The sequence below is a fragment of the Odocoileus virginianus genome, chromosome 1 (assembly GCF_023699985.2).
Source record: "Odocoileus virginianus isolate 20LAN1187 ecotype Illinois chromosome 1, Ovbor_1.2, whole genome shotgun sequence".
Classification (NCBI taxonomy): domain Eukaryota; kingdom Metazoa; phylum Chordata; class Mammalia; order Artiodactyla; family Cervidae; genus Odocoileus; species Odocoileus virginianus.
Window position 1 is genome coordinate 71,602,713 of NC_069674.1, and position 13,126 is coordinate 71,615,838.

The 13,126-nt window shown below is 36.7% G+C and overlaps 1 non-coding gene across 1 annotated transcript; it reads right to left on the reverse strand.

The window, feature by feature from the left end:
* Positions 1 to 11,722: 11,722 nt before the first annotated feature.
* Positions 11,723 to 11,871, reverse strand: LOC139036632 (small nucleolar RNA SNORA57). The gene has a single exon (XR_011489456.1). It is a non-coding gene; the product is annotated as a small nucleolar RNA SNORA57 (small nucleolar RNA).
* Between the last annotated feature and the right edge of the window lie 1,255 nt (positions 11,872 to 13,126).

The window sequence follows — 13,126 nt, forward strand, 5'->3', positions numbered from 1 at the left end:
TAGATTTTTCTTTCTATTCCTTTGCCTATCTTTATGTTTTAAATTCTGCCTTTTTCCACCTTTAGCTTTCTCCCAGTGATTTTTATATTGCCTAGACAGTCCATAAAGTTATTATTCATTTTAACTTCCTATATAAAGCATATAAGAAGTTTATTTGTATCTGAGATAAATTATTGCCAAATTCATCCTGCTACTTTATCTGAAACCTCTACCTTGTAGCTCATACTACACTTAATCTTTCCTTTTCCATTGTAACTATCAGTTACCTTTCTTTTGGAAGCAATTTTTCACAAATAGTAATTTTTACTTTATGGACATTTTTTCCTTATATTGATAAACACAGCAATAAAACCATAGTTGTATGTGAGTGGTGAGCTAGGCTCAGACAATAGTTAAATGACTCCCTCACAGGTAACAGCCTCGTAGGACATGTGCTTATGTTTTTGCCTGAGCAAATTTATATAATTGTATATCCTAAACTCCTGTGGTCATTTAAAACAGCTGAATCTATGAAATTCTTTCTTTTTTAATTGTTTAAAACATTTCTTAATGCTATGGCCTGTGTCATTTTTTTAAACTGAAGTATAATTGACATATAGTATTAGCTTTAGGTGTACAACATAGTGATCCAGTATTTTTATACATTACAAAATTATCACCATCATAACTATAGTTACTATCTGTAACCAGACAGAGTTACTAAAATAGTGACTATATTTCCTATGTTGTACATTACATGCCTGTGACTTGTTTATAACTAGAAGTTTGTACTTCTTAATCTTTATCACCTATTTCACTCATTTCCCCACACCTTTTCCCTCAAAACAACCAGTTTTATCATCTATGAATCTATTTCTGGTTTTTTTTTTTTCAGATTCACTTGTTCTGTTTTTTAAGTTCCAAATATAAGTGAAATTGTACAGTATCTGTCTTCCTTTGTCTGACTTAGCATAATACACTCCAGTTCCATTCTTTTGGTTGCAAGTGGCAAAATTTCATTCTTTTTCAGGGCTCGGTAACATATTCATTGTATATATACACCACATGTTTATCCATTTGTCTATTGATGGGCACATAATTAGTTAACTAAAAAGAGACAGTTTTGTGCTACCCGTGACAGGGAGCAATAAAAATAATGCAATCTGAAGGTTTGAGAGAAATTCAAGTGAAGAGTTACATCTTAATTATATTTAATCTTAAAAATCTTAAAAAATGTGTTCTGATTGTAATATTTTTGTTGAAGTACATATTTGGTAGTCTTGATTGCAATCCATGAAGTCATTCTAGTTTAATCTTAAATATAGAATAAAGTTTAAGTAAATCACTCTTGTGCTAGTTTTGGAAACATTTTTGCTGTTTTTGTTTTCTTACACAGCTATCTCCTCTAATTACCTACTTTTGAAAGTGAAAGTAAGTGTGTTAGTCACTCATTTGTGTTCAACTCTCTGCGATCCCATGGGCTACTATAATCTACCACACTCCTCTGTCCATGGGATTCTCCAGGCAAGAATACTGGAGCAGGTTGCCATTCCCTTCTCCAGGGGATCTTCCCAACCCAGGGATCAAACCTGGATCTCGTGCATTGCAGGTGGTTTCTTTACCCATTGAGCCACCAGGGAAGCCTTCCTGCTTTCAGTAATGTTATTTTAGATATTGAAAAAAGATTTTTGTACATATCCATTCAATAATAGCTAAAAGTAGCTCTAGTTTTTAATACAAACTGTGTTTTCTTTTTTCACTTTTTTTTTCCATTTATTTTTATTAGTTGGAGGCTAATTACTTTACAGTATTGTAGTGGTTTTTGCCATACACTGACATGAATCAGCTATGGATTTACATGTGTTCCCCATCCTGATCCCCCTCCCACCTCCCTCTCCATCCCATCCATGTGTTCCCCATCCTGATCCCCCTCCCACCTCCCTCTCCATCCCATCCCTCTGGGTCTTCCCAGTGCACCAGCCCTGAGCACTTGTCTCATGCATCCAACCTGTTTTCTTAACAGATTTGCTGCATTCTGTTTCCCTTGCTATTTGTCTTTAAGGTGCACAAGTATTGTGTGATAGGCAAATGACCAATTAGATCGTGAACAATTTAACCACTGAAAAAGCAGCTATGCTTGAGTAGCTCAAGATGTGTCTCAGTGTTCTAAACTACAACAAATCTGGGCTTTGTTGAGTTAGTGGGGGAAGAGAATTCCACAGATTCCAGCCACTTTTCATTTCTTAGAGATAAAATGCCTTATGTACTAAAATCATGATTTAATGTAATAGCAGTTGTGACTTAAATCTCTTGCCAACATTTCAGCCAGAACATATAAGTATACAAACATGCAATACATTGGTGATGTTTTAAAATATTGTGGCTTTTAAATTTTATCTTTATCTACTTGTATGTAAACTTGTTAGAGTATTTTCAATACTTTCTAAAACTAAAATGTGAGAAAGAATTTGCTATATTAAATATAAAAATCAACATTTAGATTTCTCATTGTATTTGAAATAAGTACACAAAAACATTTTCATGCAGCTTCTATACAAACACTTTTAAATACCAATCTGTGGATGCTACATATGTTGTGTAATTTGAAGGATATAGTGATTAGCTGAGGTTAACATTAAAACATTAACATTAAAAAAGAAAATCTTTTTTTGTTATTTTTAATTTTTTTTTTGGCACTGGCACTGCACCATTTGGCTTCCAGGATCTTAGTTCCCTGACCAGGTGTCGAACCCTGGTCAACAGTGAAAGTACTGAGGCCTAACCACTGGACTGCCAGGGAATTCCCTAGGAAAAATTTTTTTAAATTAAAATTACATATGGTAAACATTTTGTTGTGTCAAAAAGGTAAAATGAAGTTTATAGGAAATTTACTATTGCCATTTAGAAGAACAAAATAGTCTCAACATTTTTTCAACTTAAAATGAGTTGTCCATTTTCATATTATTTCATCTATCATTATCAATTTCCATGTAGCAGATAAAAATCTATATGTAGAGATTTTACATCTAGACTTTGCTTTCATGTGAATTCACTTGAATTTAGGACTAGAGGTTTTTGAAAGTTGGATTATTTAACCTTAATAGCTTTTAGCAGCACTGAAGTTTCAGTGCTTGCAGGGGTGCGACATCATTGAACTCTTCCCCATTCTGCCAGAAGGGGGCAAGCCTAGCAAGCAAAGGAAATTAATAGGAAAACTTTGCCCCGCCCCCCTGAGAAAAAAAGGAAAGGCACTCAAAATTCAGACAGGTATAGCCCCAAAGCTTCTTGGGGTGGCTTCACTGTTTGAGAGTGTAAAGTCCCTAAAGCCAAGTGCCCGCCCCCCACATAAGCAAATCTTAAGGCATCAATACACGTTCATGCAGACTCAGGCCTATCTAATAAAAATTATTAACCTTGCAGAATGCTTACCAAGTTCCAGACCTGCTAATCTCTGAATACACTATCTTTCCTAATCTTCACAAAAACCTTGCCAGATGGACATTCCTGTTAATCTGGAGAACACAAAGTCACAAAAAGTAGCATAGCCAGGATTTAAGCCTAGCTCCTATTACAAAGTCCTTGCACTTTAACTACTGACACTACTATATGCCCTAGTTTTCAGAGAAGCTAGGAGTGTAGGCTTTAGCAGGCAAGAAATGTGGATATGTTAGTTGACTAGAAAAGGGATTAGTTTCTTAAGTCAAATGTCACTAATAGGCTTTAAAATACATGGCTTGAATACTGATGGTGGTCCAGTGGTTAAGACTTCAGCTGCCATGGCAGGGGGCATCCAGGAGCTAAGATCCCAAAAGCGGGGGGGGGGCAGTTAAAAACCAGATGAAGTCCATTTGCATGCTTTTCCTTGGTGTCTCTGTTTATTTCCTATCCTGCAGTAGAGTAATTCTAAGGCAAAAGTATGGGACAGAAGTCAGAATCTGGAGTTTTACCAACTTGGTCAATTTTAACTTTATAGTTAACTTGGTCAGATACTGTGGCAGGTTGGAAATCATGGCCATGATATTTCCAGCTCCTCACATCAAAGTGAAGTTTGTTTTCCCACCCCGAGTATCTGGGCTGGACTTGTGCTTTGCTTTGACCCATAAAATGCAGCATATGTGTTTTCTCGGCTGACTCTTTGTCTAGACCTTGAGAGGGCAGGCTACTTCAATCTCTTGGGGTCCTGCTGGCATGTATAGACACTCAGGCTAAAACATTAAACAATGAGAGAATGATGAGAAACTATATGGAGAGCTAATACCGCCGACACCACATGGAGGAGCGTCTAGGCGGACTTCCTAATCACCAGAACTGTGAGAAACAAAGTGATGTTTTAAAGACATTAAATTTTACCATAAAGTTTATTATGCAGTATACGACCAAAACAAAAATAGGGAACAAAAAAATGCGTAAGTTAAATCTCAAAATATTTAATGTGGATTCTACTTTTTTCCTATTTACTATCACTTTTCCACTTTTCATCAAGGTATAAAATAGTCCTATGTATTCTTTCTCTTCCTTTTTATAATATACAATTGGTAATGAACTGAAAATGTCAAAAGGCTGTAGCTAAAAGCCAAGGACTTTCCAAAATCTTAAATAATGCCTTACATAATTAGAAATGTACCCAAAAAGAAACTCTGTAAGCAGCTCCAAGGGCTGGAAAAGCATTTCTCTGAGTTCTAAAATAAAAGGGCACACTAGTAGTTCTTTTAGCAATTACATTCTTTAAGGCTATAATGATATACATAAGTAATCTGTAATGTGAAAGGTCTTAAGCTCAAGGTTGCAAGTTAGTAGAGATCCAAACAGATCTGAAACCCTTTCCTTTCCTTATATGCTTCAGAACAATTGAGACTTTCTACTAAGTAGAACTATATACATTATTTATGTAATAAACACTTACTATGTCCATATATTGCAGTGACTCACTTAATAAGGCACTATCTTTAATATCCATTTATAGATGAGGAAATCAGGGTACAGAGAGAAGTTAAGTAAATTGTTCAAGGTTACAATGCAGGGAAATTTTGCTCTCTCTGAGGGAAGAAGGGGGAAGGGTAGAAAGCAGAAATGGAGTTAGATGGTATTATGTATTCAAGTGACAGCTCTGTGTAAGTAATTCTTCCCCAGGGAAGTAACCATGAGAGCAAGGAGGCTGTTGCATGTCATTTGAGATCCATGATGTGTCTCCAGTATTTCCAGCTTTTGTCCATCACCATGGCCCCCTCTACCCTCTCGCTATAGAAAACAGCCCCTAAATATAACTTGGAATTTTTCTCCTCTGTTTTGCTCATTTGGCTCCTTCCAACAGCCACCCACTACACAGAACCTTCTTCAAATGTATAAGTGGAGTCACATACCTTTCAAAGTCCACCAGTCATACTTTCCCCACAAAGCCTTCCAGATTCTCAATATGTTAATATAATTCTCTAGACTTCCAACAGAATCAACTGCTCCTTCCATCATGTTTCTTTAGCTCTAGGATTCTAAGCAATTTTTTCACATCACTTTCTTAAATTTATTTTTTTAAATTCTGTGGCTGTGCTCTGCAGGATGTGGGATCTTACAGTTTCCTGCCCAGGGATCAAACCCATGCCCCCTGCAGTAGAAGCACCAAATCCTAAATACCAGACCAGGGAAGTTCCTCCTACACCACCTTAATTAGTTGTTCATAAAATATATCTTCCATAGCAACCTGCGATTTTCTTGAGCCTAACCCAGTTTTCTGCTTACAGTGTGTATTTGAAAACATTCGTTGTAATGATATCATCTGAATAGAGATGGCATTCAGTCAGAGTGAAGAGGGCATCTTTTCCAGACTCAGTGTAATATAAACTTTAGAGACAAGTAGAGGTGACATTTCTGATACTGCCTCAAGGCACTGTCAGTTTCAGGGTAAAGAATAGCAATCTCTTATTTTTAGTTCAAGTTAGAAAATTCCACAGTAATTTCATATAAGCAAGAGTAGCAGGCGAAATCGGGGATTCCTTGCTTACTCAGCTGGTAAAGAATCTGCCTGCAGTGCAGGAGACCTGGGTTCAATCCCTGGGTTGGGAAGATCCCCTGGAGAAGGGAAAGGCTACCTACTCCAGTATTCTGGCTTGGAGAATTCCACGGACTGTATAGTTCATGGGGTCACAAAGAGTCGGATATGATTGAGCAACTTTCACTTTCGGGGACAAAATCTAGAAGCAGAGGACACTAACTAAACAGTCAACCCACCAACAAGTTTTAGATTGTTTATGAAGCACAAAGTTTAGTGGAAACTAGCATTTACTACTACTTTCACTGATAGATAAGCTCACTGACAGAAAGCCTAAGTCAAATGGGGCTGCAGTTCCTTCAAGGAGCTATCCAGTCATTCTTTTAATCAATTAATACCAATTTTCCATTACAGAAGCTACAATTTTGGTGAATCATTTTTAGGAAGACAAGGTAGTGCTTTGATTTCATAAGTCACTTGGAATCTGAGGGGAAAACACCTATATGTGCTTGAGTATTTGCTTTTAAAATTAATTAAAAATAAATATAATGATATCCATTTCTAAGAACATGAAACCATGATTTCAAAATCACTGTATTCTGCTATGGAATATTACTCAGTCACAAAAAAGAATGAAATAATGTCATTTGCAGCAACATGGATAGATGTAGAGATTACCCTCCTAAATGAAGTCAGACAGAGAAAGACATATATATGACATCACTTGTATGCAGAATCTAAAAAAAATGATGCAAGTGAAGTTATTTATAAAACAAAAATGGACTCAGACATAGAAAACAAACTTAAAGTTATCAAAAGGGAAAGTAGTGGAGGGATAATTAGGAATTTGGGATGAACCGAAACAATACTATATATAAATAGATAAACAAGGATCTACTATATAGCAGAAAGAACTATATTCAGTATCTTGTAATAACCAATAATGGAAAATAATCTGAAAAAAGAACATACATGTATATAGTTGTATACTCTGGATTATTTTCCATTATATATGTATTTTCCTATATATATTATTTTCCATTTTATATATGTGTGTGTGTGTGTGTGTGTGTGTGTGTATACACACACAAATGAGTCACTGTGCTATGTACATGAAACTTTTAAAATCAACTATACTTTAAAAAAATTACTGTATTCTAAATAAAGCCTTTTGGTCTAAGCCAGTGTTTCTGAAACTTTTTTCCATTATTGCTCTACTCCTACAGGAGAATATTTAAATTAAATTTAAATTCTCCCTAGTGAGAGTGATAAGGAATAAGATTTTGTTGGGTAGAGTTGAGCTTTCAAGGGACACAAACCATTATTATATCCAAGAGTCTTTTTGCCTTTAAGAAAGTTTCAGAATGCATAGTGTAAGCCCATTAACAGAAAACTGCAAACTTGAGATTACAGCCAAAAAAAAAAAAAAAAGATTACAGCCAACTAGTCTTAGAGTCACTGGTGGTCCAGGAGTCATCCCCTTGGCTGTGTCTGATAATATTAAGACTCTCAATGTGCTACTCACCCTTCTATCACCCAGCTGGGATGATGTTTCAGGTTTGTCTCCATCTTTAAAATGAGACAGTAGTTTCATGTTCTCTTATAGTTTCAGGGACAAGGGAACAATCTGAAAATATTTTAAACACTGAATCTACTATTTATTTTATGGAATCTAACAAATCTGTTCTCTTGAATGGAGATATCTGATAATGTGCCTTAACCATTCATTAATTAGCTAAAATGCTAATGGTATTCCTTCCCTGACTCTGCTTCCTTGTTCCTTCCTAAACATACTATTGACAACTATACTTTAAAATAGCCATTTGTTTTCATCCACATCCAGAAAGGCTGTAATAGGTGTGTTTCCCTCAATGAACACTATAATTTCCCTTTACCAAAGGACTGCTACAAGGATTAAATTATTTAATATACATAAAATGCCTAGCATAATATAGTTTATTCTTAGTATAAAACACAAAGCCATAAATTATGAAAGAAACAACATATAATCAACTGAAAAAGCAAAGATCTTACTGTGTAAGTGAATAAAATGATTGTTGACATAACCACAATACTATTATCAAATCTAAAAAATTAAAAATAATTATTAATATTAGTTTTCCAAGTTTACATGTTCAAATTTCCCTGAGAGTCTCATAAGATGTTTTTGACAATTGTTTTGTTTCAATGAAGATACATACAAGATTCACACACTGCATTTACTTGATCCATCTTTTAAATTTCTTAATTTTAGGTTCCCCTCCCTTTTTCCCCTTGCCATCTATTTGTTGAATTGTGTCACTTTTCCTATATAGTTTCCCACACGATTTTGCTAACTGCATCACTGTGGTGTTTTAAAACATGTGCTTCTATCCTTCTAATTCTTGTAAACTTAATAGCTGGATCTAGTGAGCTTCTCAGATTCAGGTTTGATGTTTGGGGCGAGAAGGCCTCATATATGCTGTCATCTACTCATCATTCCCAGTCATAGTGTGAACAGTGAGTGCTGTCAGGCTGATTTATTCATCAAAAAGCGTTCAACCTTTCATATAATGCCACCCTCCTCTTAATATGCCTTCCTCCTCTTACTATGCCTTCCTGGGCTTTGGTATCTAGAAGGCTAAAAATGCATTTCTCAAACTCTCTTGCAGCTAGAGTTACTGATGTGATTTGAATTCCATCAACTATAGGCAGTTGTGTTTAGTGAACTGAGTTGTGGAGGGTTGGTTTGTGAGGCACCTTCATGACAGGGTGTATTATAGTGAAAGACACGTGGCTGTGGAAACAGTGGTTGTAGGGGTGTCTTCCCCATTCAGCAGGTAACCTCCTGAGCATGGCCAGATCAACAGTCCTTTGACAGCTCAGTTCTTTAGCCTGGATTTGTGAGTTACTCCTGAAGCTCAACCCATTGGCTGTTTCTTCAACCCTGCCAACCATTTGTGATAAGATCATGCAATACATCCCTTTTGGCTTAAGTTACTAAAGTGGATTTTTTTCTCTGCTTTGAATCCTAACTAATATAGCTCCACTAAGAAAAAATATTTTCAGCAATTGTCAAACAGTTGCCTCTCACTTTTTTAAAACAGTGAATTTAGTTAAGCTTGTTAACAATTACCTGAGTATGTAAAAATATCTTAGGAAGGTAAGCCTTTTTAAAAGAAAAAAATCATATAGCAATTTCACATTAACATTGTATAAACCTTCTAAAAGAAACAAAGAAGTACCTTCCCTACCAGTTTTATTGAGAAATAACCGACATGAATCACTATACAAGGTTAAGGCATACAGTATGATGGCTTGATTTACATATATTGTGAAATGATTATCACAATAGGTTCAGTTAACATCTATTATCTTGTAGATGCAATAAAAAGAAAAGAAAAAAACTTTTTCCTGTGACGCGAGCTCTTAGGATTTACTCTAATAACTTTCCCATGTCAGACAGCAATGTTAGCTACAGTCACCATATTATACATTATACATTACATCCTTAGTACATATTTATAATGGAAAACTTGTACCATTTGCCCACCTTCCTTCATTACCCCTCCTCCCAGTGTTTTTCAAACATTTAAAAATTAATCCATGTTAAGAAAAATTAATCCACATCCATTAATGAAGACAATTTTATTGAAAAGTAATTTAAATATTATCTTCACAAAATTTTAATTCTATAATATGAAGTAATAGGTATAAATCTTCAGAGTCTGGCAGAGATTTTTATTCAATATTTTATTACATAAATGTAAAACAGAGAAGTTGAAAGAAACTATACCATGACCTATCCAGTGACCAAATTATACTTACACCTGTCACTTGAACTCTAAAATTAACACTGTTATATTTGTTTTACCACACATCTAACCATCAATACATCTCCCTATCACACATTAATCCATCTTATTTTTTGATACATTTCAAAGTAAGTTGCAAGCATGAGTACAGTGCATGCACGCTCAGTCATGCCCTGTCTGACTTTGTGATCCCATAGACTGTAGCCTGTCAGGCTCCTCTATCCATGGAATTTCCCAGGCAAGAATACTAGAGTGGGTTGCCATTTCCTACTCCAGGGGATCTTCCCAACCCAGGATCAAGCCTGCATTCTTAAGTCTCCTGCATGGCAGGCAGATTCTTTACCAACTGTGTCACCTAGGAAGCCTGAAACATGAGTACACTTCAAGCCTAAATACTTCAGAATAGCAAAAAAAAATTTTTTTTTCAAGTATAGTATATGGCCACTGGAGGGTTTCCAAATGCCGTAAAATGCATTAGAAAGTAAACTAGTCTATAGAAGTGAAAGTCTCTCAGTTGTGTCCGACTCTGCAACCCCATGAACTATACAGTCCATGGAATTCTCTAGGCCAGAATACAGGAGTGGGTAGCCTTTCCCTTCTCCAGGGTATCTTCCCGACCCAGGAATCGAACTGGGCCCTCCTGCATTGCTGGCAGACTCTTTACCAACTGAGCTATCAGGGAAGTCCAAACCAGTCTAGAGTGTCTAAGTTGTCAAGTCCTGGGGAAGGTCTAGGCAAGAAGTTGCACGGAGTGTAAAGGGCATCAATCAGACAGAGAGACCCAATCTGAAATCCAGCAAAATTGCAACATTTTTAATTTTTACCCTCATACCTCTCCTCCTCCTTTTACAGCTACTTCAATTATAAAAGAGAAAACACATAACTGGTCTCTCTCCCATTCAAATGATTTGTGCTATTGAAGGTAGAAACTCTTTAAATCAGAATCTCAGAAAACTTGATGGAAATCAAGATGGTATATTTGCAGAAATGAGCTGGCATCATGAACTCAATGTTAACTTTCCATGAGGGCAGGAGCTTAGTTTATCATTTATCCCTAGCATGTAGAACACTGCCTAGTACATACTAGTGCTCAATTAATATTCACTGAAGGATTGGTGCATTCAAGTGCTTAATTCGAAATATAATATTCACATATTTCCTGTCATTACTAATCAACGAGGTTTTTCTAAAATAAAAATAAGCCTCAACTTAAAAATAAGCACATAGGTTGATTATCTAGAGCTAGAGCTGCAATTATACAGAAATGACACGTTTTCCATACGCAGTGGGAACTTCAGTGCAAGTCTATAGTGTATCCACCTCTGAGGCTCACCTCACTGGTGAGCAGGTTTTGCCGAAGCCCCTGGCTGGGCAGAAGCTGCACTGCCTTTTTTTTTTTTTAGTTCTACTACTTTATTGCTACCAACCCATCTCCCTCCACCCTCATGCACACATGCTCAGTCATGCAACCCTATGGACTGCAGCCCGCCAGGCTCCTCTGTCCATGGACTTTTCCAGGCAAGAATACTGGAGTGGGTTGCATTTCCTTCTCCCGCACTGCCTTTTGATGGAGACCACAGGAAAGCTTCACAGAATTGTTAGAGTACTTTTCAAACACACACTGGGACTTCCTAGAAACAAATATGAAGTCTGTCTGTGAACCAGCAGGGATGAGTCCGTGGAATCTGAATTATTGCTATTGATGTTATTCTCCTTTAGGGTTTTTAAACTGGTGATACCGGAGGAAATTCAAGTGTGCTGCAACTTTAAAATTACCTTGTTAAGGTGATCATTTTCTTTGAGATTTCCTTGGCCTGGAAGAGTATTTCCATATTCAGCACAAGTTCATCAAGCTAGCACACATCTCAACAGCTACTGTGATTTTTTTTTCCTTCCTTTTTTTTTCTTTCTCTTTTTCTTTTTTTTCCTCCCCCCACCCCGCCCCCCGCCCCGCCTTTTTTTTTCTCTGTGTCCCAGCGCTTGAGGATAGAACCGGCAGACTGGTGACCGCTGGTACTGAAGACAGGACACCGAGGGGGCCAGAGCCCATCCCCTCTACCTCTGTACATTATGCGCATCGGGACTGCACGCCCGACCCCTGCCAAGAAAAGGATGGTCCACAGGCACCGTCTCCCTCCCCGAGATCCCCAGTCTGACGCCCATGGTTACTAGGCCACACTCGCTCAGTCGCCGCCCCCCGCTACTATGATATTTTAAAAAACATATATTTTTGTCTCCTTAAGAGAATGAGAGACAAATTGTTTTTTAATGTGTCTATATAGAGAACAACATGAATAATAATTTCAGATCTATCCATTTTCCTGTTAGAGATCACAATTGGTGGCCTACCTAGATGGGAATCAAGGACAGGGAAACGAGATTTAAAATCCATAAAATCACCTTGTATTTTATACTCAAAATAGGTATTTATAGAAATTTCATGGCATAAGCTATAAAAGGTTAAATGTCCAAAGTAATCTGCTAGAGCGAGTGCTACCCTCTCACTAAAGGAAGGTAAGATCTGCAGGCCCCTACAGACTTTCAAATACCCCAGTGAAGATGGTCATTAAAACATACCTTAGAGAAACCACATTCTTCCAAGTGAGCCATCAGAGGCTCCCTGCCACTTGGTATAATGTGACAGAATCCAAGCAACTGTATATTGGTGGGAGGTGGTTGACTGAGACCAAATATCCATTTGTTCTTTCTCAGAATGTTGCTTCTCTATGTCAAGGTTTACACTAACCACAGGTACATTCAGTGAAATAAGAAACAAGCAGCAAGTATCATTTTCATAAAAGTAAATTCATCCAACTGAATTGGATTCCTTTTTTTTCTGTCTTTACGACCTTCCTATTTATTTTGGTGTTAAGATATCTTTTTTGTTAATAGTGGTAATGAAAGATAGTTTCATGCTTTCACTGTATTTACCTTAGTAAAAATGAAAGTAAAAAACTCCATGTTAGTCTCCAAAATTATTTTGAAAATTTAATTGTACATGAAAGTCCAATGTCTGGAAAAGTCAAAAAGTCTCTTCCAAATTAAGATTCTGTAATGCAAAAAATAAAATAATCAACAACTCTATGAATTCATTCTCCCTATTCAAGTACTGGACATGACACGGAATAAATCGAAAACTATTGGTTGTTAGGACAGGAGTTCCTCCATTTTCAGCCCCCTAAAGCATCTGAAATCCCCTCAAGGAATGTAATAAAATTAACTGATACACCACAGTTTCTGAAGTCAACTGCCTAAGCTCTGACATTCACCAACTGCATTATCTTGGTCAAACTACTTAATCCACTTTGTGCCTCAATTTCCTTATTCATAGAATGAAGATAATAATAGTACCTACATCATAGGGCTGTTG